The following is an 18,652-nucleotide window of genomic DNA, read 5'->3' as shown; positions in this document are numbered from 1 at the left end:
ACATAGGGAAGGGGTCATTCCTTTCCCTTGGAAATCAAATATGTTCATTTAGCACATGCTGTTACTTAAAATAATCATATATTATTGCTACAGCTTACTTTATGGAGTCCCTTTATACAATTACTTCCTATTTCAATGGAGGCCAAAATACAGCAAACATTTTTATTTTATTTTTTTAGTTAAGTTCTTCAGTTCCATTTAGTTCAGAAGAAATGGAGGTGCTTTGTTGGTGGATCTCAGAGCAGGGGGTGTCAAAAGTCCAAAATATTCAGTGTCACATCTCTTTTCCAAGACACCCGAGTGATTTTTTGTTTAAAGAAACATGGAACTTGGACACAACTTGTGACTTGGAAACTACGGCTAGAAATGCCTGCAGTCTCTGGGATTCTAGAAATACTATCCTCGAGAATATGGATCCATAGACAGACAGACAGACAGACAGATGCTTAATTACCATTGGTAGTAACTCCAAAAACTGAATTATTTTCACCATCTCCTGAAACAGAAAAACAACAACTGCAAAAGTGGATACTGTTTCTTTCCACTGGTAGTACTGGATCATCTCCCTTGATCCAGACTAGTAAACCAAACATTTGTCCTTAAGAGAAATGAAGTAATGACACTCCTTCCCCTCTCTATGAAATGTGTCATGGGACAAGAGAATTATCTGGGTGACTCAGCATTCTTGCTGCATACAAAACTGCTCTGGGATGAATTTTAACATTCATGAGTAAGACTAAGCAAACTGGATTTCAGTCTGGGGTCAAGACTATCCCAAGGTATCTTTAAAACACACACACATCTAGAGAGATAGAGGATCATGGGGGTCCAAAGACAGTCAGATGACCTAGAGCTGGCACGAAACAACAAAGCTGTGCTCACTTTTCTTAATTAATTTAGGTGGGGTTGCAAACTTTTCTGTAATATATCAAGCATAACATGTTTCAAGCAAATGGAGTAAAAGCTCAAAAGAGTAAAAGCTGCTCCTTATTAAAGGAGAAATGACTTAGAAATAAACCCACGTTGGGGAAGGAGCAGCGTGTGTGTGTGCTTATGTATGTGCAGTGATGTAGTTGCAGATTCAGAAATGCAGGTGCTCTCCATGACAGCCCCCATGGCCATGCCCCCACAACAGCTAGAGAAGGCAAGAAGTGTCAGCTCCGTCCCTAATTGTACCCCGCTCCACTACACCCCTGTGCATGTACATATTTTTCTATCAGTTGAGAAGTTGTTTTCCATTTAACAATGAACTCTATCCACTAAGAGGTTTTCCAGGGAAGTAGAACTGCATTTTAAAAACTCACTAGCATAATTTATTGCCTATTAACATTGAATTATTTTTATTCATTGTACACAGTGCTGATTGTTGGAAAGCCAGCATACAAATGATTTAAATAATGTACTAAATAGTCAGCCAATGTCATAAACAAGTCAGATGAGGCAGACTGAAATTCAATAGGAAAACAAATAAAAAGTGAAATAGTTTCAGTACACATTTCAGGCACAGAGGGCAGCAGGATCTTTGACCCACTCATAAATTATTGTTGTTGTTTTTTAAAAAAAAAAAACTAGAACTTGGGCTTAAGAAGAGAGTTAAGCTTAAAATTTGCACTTGTGCTCTAAGCCAGGGGTGTAGCTATAATTGAGTGAATGGGCTCAAAGAACCCAGGGCCCCAAGCTCCTGAGGAGCCCCCAGCTCCACCCCTCCCTATTTTCTTTATTATCTCCCTCACTCCAAGGGACCATCTGCTACACCCCTGCTCTAAGCAGCATGGAAACTGCAAGATAAATTGGTCACCTTAACTTCCATGGCATGTAAGCAAGAAAGACTTTACACAGTATCATATATTATTCTGGTTTTACAAATTGGGCTCCATGCACCCACCCTTTGCTTTGATCTTTCAGCTCTACATTGGGCTGGGAAGGGATGCATCCAGGCTGAAATTTAACAGTATAGCTTTCTCAATCACTTGCTAGAGACACATTTGATGAATTTCTGCCTGATATGTCTCCACAAGGTATAATGCTTCCCCAAAATGCCACTAACTATAGTAAATGTCCAGGCAGAAATTCAACAGGCCCACAATCAATAACAATCACTGCTACATAAGCACTTGGCAGATTTCTGCCTGAGACATAGTGCCATTATCCATGTTAGAGATTGTGCCATCGATACCATATACAAGAACTGCATTCTCACAATATCCAACGGAGGTGCTCAAAACACCTACACGGATCCTAGAGGCACTATCAGCCCTGTAAAGCTGTCCACTTTAATACCAGTTGCTCACATCTTAGCAGCTGTAGGAATTGCAGAGAACTGGATTAAATGTTTGATTTCTCCCAAGCATTTAAAAGCAACTTCTTCCCAACCTGAAAAATCATATATAATAGCATGTCCACAAATGGAAAAGATTCCATAGCAATAACCATTTATGTTACCAATTGATCTTTGGAACTCCGTGACACTGGATAATGACATATATTTGTATTATGTTCAAGAACTAAGCAAACTGAGGTGCAATCTCTGAGTGAAACTGGAGAGATAGAAAAGAATACTGATCAAAAAGCTCAATAGTAGACAGCTATCACAATTATAGTTAAGCCAAATAAGAGAACGAGCATAGTTCACCAACATTTTAAAGTCTCCTCATAAAGGACCCTGTATTTTTGTTCTGTTGAGGAAAGAAATGTATCAGCATGTGCTGTGACAACCAGACAACATTCATCATCTTCTTGTTCTGCAATTGACAGGCAAGGACATTGTTGTATCCTATCCAGTTATCTTTTGCAGTTGTTTTGTTTGGATATTTGTCCCAAGGGGGATCCTGTAGAGTGTGGGGGAGGAGTCAGAAAGAAAAAGTGAGAAGGAGAAAACGAAGTTGTTGCTGAATAAACCTTTAGTTAAAACCACGTAAGATTTCCTTGTGTGTATGAGGGAAGCAGCTATAAAACAGGCATGCAAATGAAACACAGGAAAGGAAACCAGGAAGATTTACAACCTTGTTATCCTTCCTCCCTCCTCCATTCAGGCTTATAGCATATAAACCCCTTGCATCACCATCAGTCTGAATGGAGGGTGTGGGAGAAAGATTCACTGGAGTGATAGATGAAGTCCCTGGGCCTGTTGAATTTCTGGATGGACATGCCATAAGTGGCATTTGGGGGGAAGCACTGTGCCTTGTAGAGATGCTTCAGGAAGAAAATAATCTAGTGCCTTTCTAGAAAATGCTTGGGGAAGCTTCACTGGTTGAATTTCTACCTGGATGCATCCCTCCCCAAAGGAGGGATGTAATGTCAAGTTGAAAGACCAAGTCTACATGTGGCTGCATGGAGCTTACTTTGTAAAATCAACATAATATAAGCGACTATACACATTAATAGAATCACAGTTGGAGAGGGCGTGTAGGATATCTAGTCCATCTCCCTACTCAGTGCAGGAAATCCAGAGCCCGAACATCAACAATGGATGGATGTTCAGCCTCTGCTTGCAGAACTACAAGTGCAGGAGAGCTCAACAGCCTGTTAGGTAATTAATTCAGTTGCCAAAGCGCTCGTACCATTAAGATGCTCGACAGAAATCTGCCCTTATATCTACCCTGTAATTTAAGCGAGAGATTTAGACTTGACCTCTAGGACAGCAGAGAGCCAATCTTTGCCCTCTCCTATGTGACAGCTCTTCAGGTATTTGAAAGGTGCTATCATGTTCCTCACTCCTCAGTCTTCCCTTCTTCAGGCTAAACATACCCGGTTCCTTTCCTCATGGGGCTTGTTTTCCAGATCCCTGCTCAAATTGCCCTCCACTAAAAAGAGCCAATACAGTCTTAGGCTGCATTAACAGGGGTCCTTACAAGAAGTAATCATTACAAGAAGTAATCATTCTGCAGTATTCTGCATTGGTCATCCCTCACTTGCAGCACTGGCTGGCATCCTGACTAAATTCATTCAAGGAAGTCCCACTGAAATCAACTAGCATGCCTAACTTGTCCTTTGGACGTCAGTGGGACTTCCTCTTGTCAATTTAGTCAGGATGTCAGCCACTGTGCCCACTTCTGGGGACCACATTTTAAGACAGAGTTTGATAAACTGGAATGGATTCCGAGGCAAGCAGCCAAGATGGTGAAGGATCTGGAAGCCAAGTCCTATGAGGAGCAGTTTTAAAAGCCAGATATGTTTAGCCCAGAGAAGAGAAGCCGCCTTCAGATATCTGAAGGGCTATCACACCAAAGGAGGAGCGGACTCATTATCTGTTGCTTCTGAAGGCAGAACTAGAACCAGGGTGCTATTAGGAGGAAGCAGATTTAGGCTCAATATTAGGAATAATTTCCAAATTGTAAGAGTGGAACAGGCCATGTCATGTAGTAGTGGGCTCTCCTTCATTGAAGGTTTTTCAGACAGAAACTAAATGGCCATCTGTCAGGGAGGCATACTGTAGCACTTTTCAACACAGCCAGGGGACCTCCAAGGTCATTAAAATTCTATGATGCTGTGATTCTAAGTCCTATAAACATATACATCTCTGTGTAAGCCAGGCCTATGGCTCAAGCCACTCAAAATTCCGCAGAACGATAAATGTAGGGAATACTTCTATTCGATCCCCTTAGATTGTAGATAATCACAAGACGTAACAATACATAGCCACTAGGTGACTTAAATAGAGGATTAGACAAATTCAAGGAAGGGAGATTTAATGGGCATTAGTCATGAGAAACTACATGGGTCTTCCATGATCTATGACAGTATTCATTTGACTGCTCAAGGCTGGGAACCAGGGACAACCAAAGACATTTTGCTACCTAATACAAGGACAATATGGCGCCCGCCCATCTACATTCTCAGCCCATGCTGCCGAGGCAGTGACGGTGGTATGTGAGCACGCTCACACTAGGGCAGCTAGCCAGGCAGTGGAGGCAGGGACATTTTTGGTTCAAGTTGTGAGGGGAAGGAAAAGAGGTGCAGGAAGTTGTGAGGGGACAGAAAAGAGCTCAGCAGCACTTGCCTGCCCATGTACTCCTCCCCACACCTGAACCTGGGGTGACTACCTCATCCTGACATATGGGAGGGCTGACCCTACTGGGGACAAATGCATTTGTGTTTCCCATGAGATGCTGAAGAGTACGTGCTAGACTGGATCAACACGTAATCAGATGTAGCAGTTTTCAGGGTCTCTTCTTTTGCTGACTATCCTCAGATTTTTCTGTCAGTCAAATACGCGTAGCTGAAATTATTGTTGAGCTGTGCTCACACTTGGATGTTCTGCTTTGTTTGTTTTTTTAAGACATAAAGGACCTTTCCATGAAAGACTCCTTTTGAGTGGTATGCTATCAATTTAACTCAGTTCTCTTCTAATAAGTCAATAGCAATGTCTACAAAGTCTTTGAAGAACTCAAGCCAATTCTTTCTGAATACCAGATTTCATAATAGCAACCACAACTTTACTTTCCAGGATCTGTTTTCAGGGCAATTACTACAATTCTCGGGCGGTCACTTTGTATTAGATTTAAAGCCTTATAAAACAACGTGAGGTGTGCTATAATTACTCTGAAATATACAGCCTTTCATTTCCTATTGCCTAATCAAGGAAGGTACTTCACAGTACAGATACAATTACTGTGCATTCTTTTCTTTAAAAAACTAAAGAGAAGAAAACAAAAATCTTCACATTCTCATAAATAGCTGGCCAACATTGCAAATGCATCTGTTTTATGAATTAGAAAGGAAACAAATATGTTAAAATACATGGATTTCTTGCAGCATAGCACATCTCTTTCTCACTCTTTCCGACAATGTTTGCTGACTTAAAGTAGTTCTTCATACTAAAGATAGTGGATATTTCTTTACAACTTGGATCTTAATTCTACAATGAGTCCTTTGTCCTGCATGTCATAGTAAGCACCAGACCTTTGCTGAGTCAGTCACAGTGTGGTGCTGAGCTGTTTTTCTCTCTCTGCTCTTTTTACCTCTGAAGTCTACAGGGTGGTGCTGAATGTGGTAGCTATTTTCAATGCATGTTAGAACCTCCCAGTTTTTGCTGAAGTCGGGCCAAGAAATGTTGGGAATCTGAAAAGCAACAAAAGCAAACTCCCATGTAAACCTCCTCATACATTTTTTAGTCAAACTGCATGCGATGCTTAACAGCATGATCGCTCTTTAAAAACACTTTTTTTACAGCGCAGTGCATCTGTCTTGACATGAATATAAACTATTTATTTATTTATTTATTTATTAACTGCCTAATACCTGAATCTCAAGGCAGTGTACAGAACTTAAAGCAATAACTATAACTCAATAAAAACAATTAAAACAATTTTAAAATCTTAAAACAAATTAAAATAGTTTTAACAAAAGCATTTTTTAAAAATAGTTTAGCAAAAGGCCTGAAAAAGCAGGTATGTCTTAAGTGGGATTTTTTTAAGGCAGCCAGAGATGGGGAAGCTCTTTGGGACACCCGAGAGACCAATCTGGCTTCAATGCACTTGACTTCAGATTTGCATGGCTTAACCTTTAGGTTTGTTGCCAACTGTTCTTTTACTAATTTTAAAATGCATTCATTGCTTCGATGCCAAAATCTGCAGTACCATAAACTCATGCCATCTTTGTGTATACATACATTTGCAACACGAGCTGGTTCCCTTTTGCAATCTATTTCATAGATTGTATAGATCATCCCTCAGCTTTTGTGTTCCCTCTAAGGTTTACAGCTGTGCGCCTGCATACAAAACTCTAGCCCTCCACTCAGCTGTTTTTAGCAGCCATGCAGTCTTGCCCCACACTGCGATGGCTGCTGCTTGTGTCACCTTTTCCTGCCCCACTGCCACCTTTTCCCCACCACCGCCACGCTGGCTCTTGCCACAGCCAGAGTGGAAAAATCGGCTCTCTCATGCTAGTGAGAGAACTGATTCTCCCGCTCTAGCCATGGCAAGATGCTACTGGAAATGGTGACATGCACGTGTGTGCCCATCACCATTTCCAATAGTCTCTTGACACAATGAGAGCAGGAGAGCCAATTTTCCCACTCCGGCCATGGCAAGAGTCAATGTTGCAGAGGTGGGGAGAAAGGTGGAATCCTTGGAAAACCCACGTCAGCAGCCCTGCCTATCTCCCATCCGACAACCCAAGAGCCTCCTGCTGCTGCTGCCGCTGCTGCCTGAAGCTGCCTTTTAAAGTTGCACATTTAAAGTTCCACCTCCCCGATGTTTCACCTCCCCGATCCTCACTCATTTCCAGGGGTATAGTTGAAAGGACGCCCTCCTTTCCTTAGCCAAGGGTGGCCCCTCCTCCCTATTGCTGTAGGACTAAGAGCCTATTGGCTCTGCTTCTGCAGTCCTGGTCATATGATCTCTCCCCCTGGAACTTGAAGTGGAGAGAGGAAACAATCTCGGCTACTCTGTGAAAGTAAGGACCTTGATCTTTTCTGAGTTTGTGATTCCCTCTCGCCCACCCCCACCTCTTGAGTTGCTCTCTGTGAGATCTCTCTCTCTCTCTCTCTATTATATTTTTGGGTGTATGTTGTATGTGGTTTCTTCCCTCCCACCAGCTTGAGTTGCACGCTCGCTCTCTCACTCTCGTGTGTGTGTGTGTGTGTGTGTGTGTGTGTGTGTTTATCTAACTCTAGCACAATTGCTGGGTGGAATACTGGTGGGTAGCCTTCCTGCACCTGGTATGTGAATTTCTCACAGCCCTGCTTTGCTTCACCACCATTTTGGTTCAAAATGAACTGTCTGCATATAACTGGGAGCATACAGCTCTCCTCATGCAGGAGGAGAGCCATTTGGTTTGAGGGGTGTCAAGAGAGAATTCCGTGTATGGAAGCAGCACATGGGAGAAGAGAGGATTCAATGGGATCCAGATTTGTTCTGTGTGCATTTGTCTACAGACTAGGTTATCTATCTATCTACCTATCTATCTATCTAACTATCTGTGAGCCCTTTGGGGACAGGGATTCATCTTATTTATTTATTATTTCTCTGTGTAAACCGCCCTGAGCCATTTTTGGAAGGAATAGAAATCAAATAAATAAATAAATAAATAAATAATATCTATCTATCTATCTATCTATCTATCTATCTATCTGTCTAACAGATAAACTGGTAGATAGTTTAAGAACATTATGAACATTAATATATTTTGAGTAAAACAGAAGTAGGTTTATTTATATTTCTGTAATTGTTTTAATAAAATATATTTCCACATACAGTCAAATAGACAAACAAGCTGTGCAAAATATGATTAGCTTCAATGTACTAAAATAATGAGAAACAAAAAATATATCCTATACAATAAATCACCTTGGTAGTATAAGAACCTTTTGTAAGCAAAGGCATTAGCAGTCAATGTAAAATGTAACTTCATACATTAAAATATAATGTGCAGTGTTATAGCAAATGGTTTTAAAACACACACTGCAGACTTCGGATCAATAGAATTGTGTTTATGACATTTTTAAAACATGAAGGTAGGTTTGGAATGGAATATGGAATCGCCACACAAGTCAAATTCAAAGTTGCTTTTGCAGTTTGCTTGTATCACAGTACACAGTAGCCTTGATCACTTGCAACTGCAGGTTTTTGTCATGCACTCCATTCTTGCAAGTACATTTCAACAGCTCTTACCATGCGCTGTTGTTTTGCTCATTTTATAATGATAATCGGCATAGTTTTAATTCTCCCCTGCTATCATACTTTCCCAGCCAAACCGCTGAATAGTATGCCACACTCCTTCTTGCAGAAGGAGAAGAAACTTTTTATCACCTACAACGTTGCCAAATTGTGTGCGGCTGCTGTTAAGATCCGCCAACAGCTAGGTTCTATCCCTACTTTCTAGATGCTGCTACAAGAGGGTTCTATGTTGGGGTACTTTGTATGATTGAATTCTTATCAGAATGTAGTATTATTTGTATGTACATCTGATCAGTGATCATAATAAAACTATTCATTCATTTCAACGGTTTGCAGCAAGCATCCCATATTCCTGGAATTTGGTTGCTATGACTGACCATGCAAAAACCATTTCCATTCACTGGGCGAGGGTACACTGGCTGCATGTGTGCGCACACTGCCTTGATACTACCACCCAGAACAAAACTCATTGCACACATCGATGGAAAAAAAATTACCAGGAACACTGCTCGGCATGCCTTTCATTAGAAGCTTCCCTCCTTTGAAAGCAAAGCAATGGTCCCTTCTGAAAAAGAACTCTACATCCACACCTTGTGGCTGCCTTCACACTCATCAGACTGTTTTGCAAATGTGGAACATAGAAAGCTCTGGAATGTATATTCATTTGTTTTATTTGCTCAAAAATTATACTTCAGGTAAACTTTGCCTTTTCCTTCTGCAAAAATATATTCCCCATTGGCAAGGTATATTGGGATTTTGTTCCATGCTTTTAAAAAAAAAAACAACCCTTGTAAATTATTGAAGGAATGTGAAGTAGCTCCACTATTTAAATATTTTTTGTTTTGACTTTGACTTGCATCAATCCTGAAGATAATTTCTCATGTAATGCATACTTTTCCATTACTCACAGCTTTCCTCTCCCTGCTTTCATTATTGCATAGATGAGTCTTTTTGCTAGAAAATCTATTTTTTATGGAATTTACTCTTATTCTCTTGTGTTTTGTTGGAAATAATTTCCTTGCTTTTTATTAGAGTATGCATTTCTCAGATGTGTAGTACTCCCACATAAAAAGCATTGTCTGCCTCCAAAAAATTTGTAGGCTTGATTTTTAATTGATTCCTCCATCTCAGTTTGCTTGCAAATGCTCCTTCACAAAAATCAAAGTTACATTCTCTTTAATTTTCAGGAAATTAACAGTTTTCCCATATTCTTTAGGCAAGATATTTAGCAAAAGTCCAATTTTTGCTGGTTCTGGCATATTTTTCTCTTGCAGCTCCAACTCTCTCAGTACAAGCAAATCATACCATTTGTGGATCCTGCACCCATGGTTTCATGTATTCATGGTTGGGTGATTGACACCCAACCTCAGCATATATGGGAAACTGGCAAAGTTTTTAAAAAAGGTTTAATTCTGCATATCAGCAGGTTTGAGGAGGTCATGATCTCTGAGGTCATTTCCAACCACCATTTTGAGGAACATAGGAACATAGGAAACTGTCATATACTGAGTCAGACCATTGGTCTATCTAGCTCAGTATTGTCTTCACAGACTGGCAGTGGCTTCTCCAAAGTTGCAGGCAGGAATCTCAGCCCTGTCTTTGAGAAGCCAGGGAGGGAACTTGAAACCTTCTGCTCTTCTCAGAGCGGCTTCATCCCCTGAGGGGAATATCTTGCAGTGCTCACACATCAAGTCTCCCATTCAGATGCAACCAGGGCAGACCCTGCTTAGCTATTGGGGCAAGTCATGCTTGCTACTATAAGACCAGCTCTCCTCTCCAAATAGTAATGATGGTGAGAGTGAAGGGTTTGGGAAATGGATTCTGTACATAGGAACATAGGAAACTGCCATATACTGAGTCAGACCATTGGTCTATCTAGCTCAGTATTGTCTTGACAGACTGGCAGCAGCTTCTCCAAGGTTGCAGGCAGGAATCTCTCTCAGCCCTATCTTGGAGAAGCCAGGGAGGAAACTTGAAACCTTCTGCTCTTCCCAGAGCGGCTTCATCCCCTGAGGGGAATATCTTGCAGTGCTCACACATCAAGTCTCCCATTCAGATGCAACCAGGGCAGACCCTGCTTAGCTATGGGGACAAGTCATGCTTGCTACCACAAGACCAGCTCTCCTCTGGAGAAGAGCCAATATATGGTTTGTCTGTTTTTTATTCTCCCCCTACAAATAAACCCCAGGATTTTTCATGGGGGGGGGAAACAGATTTGGGACTTGGGAGGGGGGATGTATTGCTGGAGGCCCATGGTGCACGGCAGGGCACTTTCCCCACAGTTTTTAGGACACTTTGTCACCATTTTTTGCCCTTTGTGGGTCTCCAAGATCCTAACCCATTGCCTTAATGACTTGGTATCTGCAGTTCTATATTGTAGTGGAGAACAGAACCCCCGCAAATTGAATCGTTTATTGCATAACTGCAACATAAGAGAAATTTGAGTATTCATTGTTTTTTGTTGAAGACCTCCTTTAATCTTCCCTCATTTCTTTTAATGTAATTTTATCTTCTGTATAAGATATTAACTGATCAGTTACAGTCAGACATAAGTGTCCCATGGCTTGCTTGTTTGCAGAATCCCATTCTTGTTGTTTCCTTTCATTCGCTGTTGGTCTCTGTTCCTCCAGAACATAAGACAGTCCAAGAGTATTCTGCAACATCTTGACTCTGAACGACCATTTTCTGTGGTTTGTATCATTCAGCAGTTCAAAAATAGGATGCTTCTTCACAGATTCTTACAGATTCAAAAGCAGTCATCTTGTTCACCTCTCTTGCCTACAACACTCCTCATTACCTCTGAGATTGCACCCCAGGAACCAAACATAGACAAATACATACAGAGGTAATTATGCCTTAGGCAAGATGAGAGATAATCCTTAGTTTCACAGTAAAATTCCAACAGTTACTGCTTGCACCTGCAAGCTCCCGCAAGCAGCTGTGCCCCACCTGGCATCGAGGCTGCCCCATCTGTGGCACTCTGTTGGCCTCTGAGCACGTGCAGCAGCCATTTAGATGGTCAGCAGCACCACACGAATGGCTGCTGTGCGTGTGCAGAGGTCAGAAGAGTGCTTGGAGGCAGGGCAGCCTCAGTGCAAGATGCCGGGCAGGGAACCACTGCTCATAGGGCTCGCAGGTGCAAGTAGTAATCAGGTAATGATTTTAAACGTACCTCCCATCATCCCCCTCTGGGAGTCCAAAATGCTGCTTGGAACTAGGGATGTGCAAACCGGTCTGGGGGGTTGGTGGTCCAGGGGTTCGGAGTCAAACCGAACTCCCACCCGGAACCATCTGGACCAGTACCAAACACCCCTGGCCAGCTCATGGATTAAATAAAATAAATTTGATTACCTTCTGCCTTTGTGGGGGCTTCCTATAAGCTGTGGGAGGGGTGTCCTTGAAGGTTCCCCTGCCCTCCGCCGGGCTCTAAAATCATTGCCACGGCCTGCTGGAGTGTTATTTTTTGGCCCGTTCGGGCCTCCATAAATCATTGCAGTGGCCATTTTGGAGGCCGCTGCACATGCACAAATAATCTCTGAGAGGCCTGGCATGGCCCAGGGCCTCACAGAGACCATTTGTGTATGTGTGGTGGCCATTTTTTCAAGCTGCCATTTTTTAATTTTAAAAAAATGGCCACTGCACATGCACAAATGGTCTCTGTGAGGACCTGGGTCATGGAGCCCTGAATGGGACAAAAAATAACACTCCAGTGGGCCACAGTGGTGATTTTAGATGCTGGCGGGGGGCAGGGGAATGTTTGTGGACATGCTCCCCTCTCCCCCCCCCCCCCGTGGCCCACAGGAAGCCACCCAAAGGGGCAGAAGATAATTAAATTTATTTTAATTTTTTTAAAAAATTCACAAACCCGCCCCTGGACCAGATCAGACCAGGGGGGATTCAAAAGGTGCCGGACCGAACTGGGCCAGTCGGTTCTGTGCACACCCCTACTTGGAACAATGAGAACATTTCGAGCTCATTCCATCGAAACAACAGGCTCAGCCAGTTGTTCTGACAGAACGTTCAAGGCATTTGTGCTCCATTCCAAGTTCAGAATGGAACACAAATCCGATTCTGTGCACATCCCTAATATATTGTTAAATATACATCTAAGCATGTGTTTCAAAATACTGGATCATTCTCAGATATTTCAGTTGGTTAGCTATACATAGTTGCAACTGGAACAAAGATTTGCTCATTCAAACACAGCTGTGGGATCTTAATCATTAAACCAGTATTTTGAGCATAGAGTTGCACATAGAGAGCACACAGTGGTCAAAGAGATGGTTCATACCACTCAGAGCAACATTATAGCAGCACTGACATTATAGCAGCACAAGTTGTTCCATTTGTTCATCTAACAAATCTTGCACCCAATCCTATTTTTGTCTTTGCTAGTGCAATAAACCAAAGGACTCAGTTATGTTATGCTGTTTTGTTTGATTTTTCCTTTAAAAAAACTAATGTAACTGCATAGTGTTAAAGGGTTGCTTTTTTTTTAACTAAATAGTTTTAATTCCTTTACTTTCTCCTTGACATCTAGTTCTCAGTATCAACCTTTTCACCATGTGTAGGGAAGATCATTTAGTTAATAGAGTCCCCATCTGCAGTCTGAAATGGTAGAGTCCAGATGCAATTTTACCTCCTGTTTGTGAGAACTAGCATATATGTGCATATATGACCTAGATGTTAACTGCGCCAGTGTAGCTAAGATGATTGGTTGTCAATTCATATTGTCTTCTCTTGAATGCAGGTGATTGGGGGGTGGAATGGAATTGAAATTGAATAGGAATGGGAAATGAATGATGGAAGCAGAAAATGAGAATATATTTGGCCCTTTGCAATCCTGTCTTCATAACCTTTCTTATCAGGAATAGACTAATCTTTTGACTATAGCCTTTTGACTATTGACCATTGTGCTAACTATGCTGGTGACTTATACGAAGTGACACAGTTGCTAATGTTCATAACTCAAAAACTCTATGCATGCATGTATATGTTGTGTTTAATATGAAGTGAATGGAGAATGTGCATAAGCACATGTGATTGTGCACATGTACATTGAGGCACAGCGAATGTGCACAAAGAGCATGAATAAAGTAATTGTATACATTGCTCTATCAACATGCATGGACTCCAAATAGGAAAATGTATACATGTGGACAGGTAAACTAGAAATTTATTTATTTTTATTTATTCTTCCATCTTGTTTATTCCATCTTTCACAAAATATCTCAAGGCAGTTTACAGCAGAAATATTAAAAGCAATAATAAAATGTTTAAATTGGTGGGTAAACATACATATGCCCCACTTGGAGACTATGGCCCAGTTTATACATAATGTCAAACTGGAGTTAAACATGGCAGAGGTTGGAACTCCAGTACATCCGAATGCATGAAACCACAGTTTCACAGCAAAAGCAACATCCAGTTTACCTCGGCAAATTCAAGTTTGAACCTTTGGTTTGCACAAAGGTTCACCGCCGAGATCTCAGGTTTGGCCACTGAAGCATTACGTCCTACTCCGGAAGCCACCATAACCATGGTTTCACTCTGATTTTCAAACTGCAATCACAGAGGCAGCGGTGCCGACCCGCCCAGGGACATGGCTGGTCTATGCCAGCAGCTTGCCGCCTTCTCACTTGCCGCCTCTCAGAGAACTAGCCACACCCCTCCTGTCTTGAATGCAGCCCTGGAGTTGCCCTGCAACAGGGATGCCAAGACGCCCCATTGCAGCCTTGCCATCCTCTCAAAGGGCATTCCCTATTCCAACTCTGTCCCTTGCTGCCCACATCAGGCAAGCAGGAAGGAAAGGGGATGGGATGACAGCATGGGCACTAAGTGCTTTGCTCTCCGATAGGTAAGTGACAATGCTGTATGTTCACAAGCACAAACACTCCATTTGGCAACATAAGCAGGGCACCCTATTACAGCACCAGAAGGGGAACATTTGGCATGTGGGGTGGGGATCCCATGTTTGGGTTTAAAAGGCAGCCCCAAGCAGTGATCCTGGAGCAACCAAGTTCTAATTGTCTTCATAGAAAGTTTGGGGAAGGGGGCTCAGCCCCTTGGGGTATTTTGGTCCCTAGGCTTACTTATAAGAAGAATCCTCTGTGGGGAATGGGGGGTGGGCAGTTGCTCTGTGGTGCTCTTGTTGTATTCTGCAACCTTTCTTGTCTGTAAGCACTAATGTAAAATTCACTAGATGGTATTTGAGCACTTGCCACCCATGATCCCACAGACCACTCTCTCACAAGAGTAACAGCCCACCAGGTGCTTGAGATCAAGCAAGGATACTCCATGGAGGAAAGCCACAGGGATGGGTACCTCAGTGACTGCTGTCCCAGTCCTGGCATCTGCCACCAAGTACTATCAGAGCATGCCCCCTAGCAGCCCACCACCCATGTGGACATGAGCACCATTGCCCATGGCCCTGAAGGGTGACCCTGCTGTCCTGGGGCAGCAGGAACTCAAGGCTTTCTTCTCCCATGAATCTACTACACTGGCAGATGTGCATATGGCGAAACGCTGGACCAGACCCAGGAATTTTGAATGGGGCTAAAGGTCTGTCACAGAACCCAGTGTCTCCCCCAAATGCTTTGGATGCAGGGGCTCTTGGCCAGGTGTGAAGGGCAGCCCAAAGCAGGGATTCTGGAGCAGTCAAGTTCCATTTTTCTCCCTGAAATGTTGTGGAAGGGAGGCCCAGCCCCTTTCCCTTGGGGGAGGTTTGCACTCCATAGGCTTACTCATGAAAAGAGCCATCTGGGAACACTAATTAAAAATGTACAAGGTGACACTGGAGTGCTTGCCACCCATTCTCTCATAGGCTACTCTCTCACAAGAGTGGCAGCCCACTGGGTACTCGAGCAAGGATGCTCTATGGAGTAAAGCCACGGAGATGGGTACATCGGCAAGTACTGTCCCGGTCCTGGCAACTGCTGCCAAGTAGCTGTCGGTGCGTGCCAGCCCATCCACCCATGTGGACATGTGCACCCTTGCCTGTACCCCCAAAGGGTGAACTGCTGTCCTGGGGCAGCAGGAAACCAGGGCTCCTCTCTCCCATGAATACCAGCACCAGCACATCTGCATACAGCACAATCCCAGTCTGGACCCGGGAATTTTGAATGGGTTTAAAAGTCCATCAGACAACTCAGTGTCTCCCCCATTAGGGCAAATACTTTGAAGGGGGCTCTTGGCCAGGTGTAAAAGGCAGCCCGGAGCAGGGATTCTAAAGCAGCCGAGATCTATTTTTCTTTACTGAAAGGTTGGGAAAGGGGGTCCTCACCCCTTCCCCTTTGGGGCTTTCCCTAGGCTTACTCTTTGGGGCTTTCCCTAGGCTCACTCTTACCCTTTGGGGCTTTCCCTAGGCAAGGCCAGTCACCAGCGTCAGTAGTGCTCCATCTTAGGGAATGCACTACTGCTGCAAAGATAGAGTGACCCAACCTGGAGGGCACCATTCAATCATGAGTGTGAAAGGCAGGCTCAGACTGGCCCACAGGGCAACAGGGCATATTTCCGGTGCGCCACACCCATGGGGTGCCCCTGCAGCACTCAACAGCAGTGAATACTCCCACGCTTAAGTACCTATTCTGCTCATAACCCAGTGCCCTCCCCAAATCCATTCCACCACCCTCTCAGTGCCCCCAGTCTGCCCCTGGTGAAAGGCCACAGGAACACCCCCTTACAACTCATGAGAAGAGGGGAGGGGAGAGAAATGCTGAGCAAATTCAGTCATGATGCCTAATGACAAAACATCCCCTTCTCCTACAGACTACTCATGGGAATGACATTGGGGCTCTGTATCGAACCAAGTTGCTGTGTGGAGGAAAGTCATGGGAAGAAGTAGCCCAGAAACTGCTTTCCTTGTCTCAATGACTGCTGCCGAGTATAGCTGCCAAACCATGCCACCTGCCAGCCCCTCCACTCAGCATCCTTTGCCCTCCCTCATTCAAATATCCCCTCCTAGGAAGTTTCCGTGTTCCCCTCCCCTCATAGAGTAACAGGGAAATATTGGACCTCCAGACACACACACACTCACACACACACACACACACACCGATTTGGGGCTTCTGTGGGACTATCAGGGTGTAGGGCTCTTTGGGGCTGCCAGTGCCATCACTGCCAGAAGAAGCATTGGCATAGCATGGCATGGGAGGGCATTTAAAGGGATTTAAATGCCCTTTCCCTGCTGAGAGCAGGTGGTTCGCTCTGAAAATACACAGTCATTCTCAGCACGCCCCCTTTGAGATTGTGGCAAATTGTGGCCACTCCGCTGACATGCTGGTGCTTTCCCCACCATCTGGGCTCGGCCTTCACGGTCAAAGTAGTGGTTACCCTCTCTTGCCATTGGTGTTTGGCTGGCCGTGGTTTGATGAATGTCTGCTGCGTGATATACTGTTCCAAATTGAAACTGTGGGTTCACCAACCTCCAGTTTCATGCTATGTATGAACCGGACCAATGTATATTTTCTGAACATGTATAAAACTGTTGTAGGCAGAGGATGTGCACATTGGTGAGCCAATGTATGGTATGTCTCTGATCAATTAACAAACAGTTGGCAATTCTCCATATTGACAAGCAATGTAGAAAATCCCCTGCTGGTGCTATAAATTTCTGTACATTCTTCAAAGTGCTCACAATCATTGGTGGCTGAATTTATTGAAAGATGGTATATCAGTACTACTACTACTGCTACTACTTCTACTACTAACAACAACAACAATCAACCAGTCAGATCACATAGACCCCAAAACATATTCCCTCTAGGTATCAATCTGAAGGAGCTGTACTGCAAGCAAAACAAATTCTGTTAGATGATATATTTTCCAGTATCAGTAAGTAACAGATTTAAGTACATAGAACTATTGGTGCATACATAGTAAAACAACAACAGATGATGTTCAGGTTACAGAGTCAAAACCTGTAAGAAGTGAGGTAAGGGGCACTGAGGATTTCTGGGGCCAAGCTTCTCCTAAGAAACCACATGTGCATAGAAGGCACCTCTGATTATAAGAACCACTGTGGACCTTTCCACCTCAGGCCCCCAAAGAATCCACACCAAGAGAGGTGAGCTGGTGGTAGTCCAAAGATTGAGATACTTGTATAGGATGAATCCAGGGTGGTGGGGTGATAGAAAATAATTTTTCTCAGAACTCAACATTTATCTTTAAGGGGAGTACATTTAGAGTCTAGGTCCTTATAATAACATCTGCACAGATGTTCTCCTCGACATGAACTTTCAAGAAGCTGAGGTTGAGAAAATAATTTCATATAATCTGATCACAGTTGGTCTACCTGTAAATATATACAATGCCTTTATGCCGTGGGGGAGATACTATGTTGTTTTTCTTCTTTGGTGGAAGCCAGGATTGCATGAGCTAAAAATATACTGAGCAGTATCATTAAATTGTCCAATTATACAGTAATAACAAAAGTGAGACTTGAAGCCCCCAGTGCTCTAATTATTCCTCCACAGATGAAATTCACATCGACTTTATTGGTTCCTCCACAGGGTTGGTTCTATATCTAAAGTATTGTAACTACAATTTGTGAAATTCACACAAATGTATACCCCTGAAATGTGGTTCGGCTGCGATGCAGGATCCTGGTCCTTATGCTTGGAAGCCTTCCTTCAAATGGGCTGCTGTTGACAAGAATAACTCAGTCTTTACAAAAAAAGAAAAAGTGAAGTCAATCAAATAATCCAAAGCAAAAGCAAGATTGGTCTTGAATGTGATTGGTATACACTTCAGTAAATTGTCAGAAAGATGACAATTTACCCCCTACATAAGCGGTACCATTACCTGATGCCAAAAGAACCATGCAACTCCCTTCAGAGAAAGGACACAGCTGCAGTTATTGGTTTGCAATCAGGTCTAGCTGGACTGGCCATTTAACGGGTTGGTTGTTTGGGGGCCCAGGGCGAAGAAATGCGACATTGATCATTCTTTTTCTTCTACCCTTTAAACCCCATGTGAGGAGCACTCTTAGGCAAAATAACTGAAGTTGAAGGATCTTTGAGGTATGGTGCCACTTC

At 43.1% G+C, this 18,652-nt stretch overlaps 1 long non-coding RNA gene across 1 annotated transcript; it reads right to left on the bottom strand.

Moving 5' to 3' along the window:
* Positions 1–5,673: 5,673 nt before the first annotated feature.
* On the bottom strand, positions 5,674–7,330 carry LOC128340784 (uncharacterized). The gene is made up of 2 exons (XR_008313952.1): positions 7,218–7,330; positions 5,674–6,060 (listed from the first exon to the last, which is right to left on the bottom strand). It is a non-coding gene; the product is annotated as an uncharacterized LOC128340784 (long non-coding RNA).
* Between the last annotated feature and the right edge of the window lie 11,322 nt (positions 7,331–18,652).

The sequence above is a fragment of the Hemicordylus capensis genome, chromosome 1, assembly GCF_027244095.1.
Source record: "Hemicordylus capensis ecotype Gifberg chromosome 1, rHemCap1.1.pri, whole genome shotgun sequence".
Taxonomy (NCBI): domain Eukaryota; kingdom Metazoa; phylum Chordata; class Lepidosauria; order Squamata; family Cordylidae; genus Hemicordylus; species Hemicordylus capensis.
This window is presented reverse-complemented; position numbering and strand designations above follow the sequence as displayed.